Source organism: Arachis stenosperma, chromosome 6 (genome assembly GCF_014773155.1).
Source record: "Arachis stenosperma cultivar V10309 chromosome 6, arast.V10309.gnm1.PFL2, whole genome shotgun sequence".
NCBI classification, from domain to species: Eukaryota; Viridiplantae; Streptophyta; class Magnoliopsida; order Fabales; family Fabaceae; genus Arachis; species Arachis stenosperma.
The window spans coordinates 110049566-110050298 of NC_080382.1; positions in this window are offsets into that span (position 1 = coordinate 110049566).

Genomic DNA, 733 nt, shown 5'->3' on the forward strand with positions numbered 1-733 from the left:
TTCCGACTTGTTGAATGGGGTTGGTCAAAACTTTCCAACCTCTTCTTTGGATCTCATGTCGGATCTCCGGATACTCTTTTTTCTTGAACTTGAAAGGGACCTCAGCGATCACCTTTTGCTTGCCCACAACATCATAGAAGTGGTCTTGATGGGCTTTGGACATGAATCTCTCCATCTCCCATGACTTGGAGGTGGAAGCTTTTATCTTCCCTTTCCCTTTTCTAGAGGTTTCTCCGGCCTTAGGTGCCATCAATGGTTATGGAAAAACAAAAAGCTATGCTTTTACCATACCAAACTTAGAATATTGCTCGCCTTCGAGCAAGAGAAGAAAGAAGAAGAAGAAGAAGAAGAAGAAGAAGAAAATATGGAGAAAAGGGAGAAGTGTATGGTTTCAGCCAAGGTGAAGAAGAGAGGGTTGTGGTGTGTGAAAATGAAGAAGGATAGAGGGCTTTATATAGTGAAGGGAGATGTAGTAGGTTCGGCTATTTAGGGTGGATTTGGGTGGGAAAGAGATTTTGAATTTTGAAGGTAGGTGGGGTTTATGGGGAAGAGTGGATGGATGTGAGTGGTAAAGAGGTGATGGGAAAGAGAGATTGAGGTGATTGGTGAAGGGTTTTGGGGAAGAGTGTTTATTGGGTTGTGTGAAAAAGAGAGAGAGAGGGTGAGTTAAGGTAGGTGGGGATCCTGTGGGATCCACAGATCCTGTGGGATCCACAGATCCTGTGGGATCCAC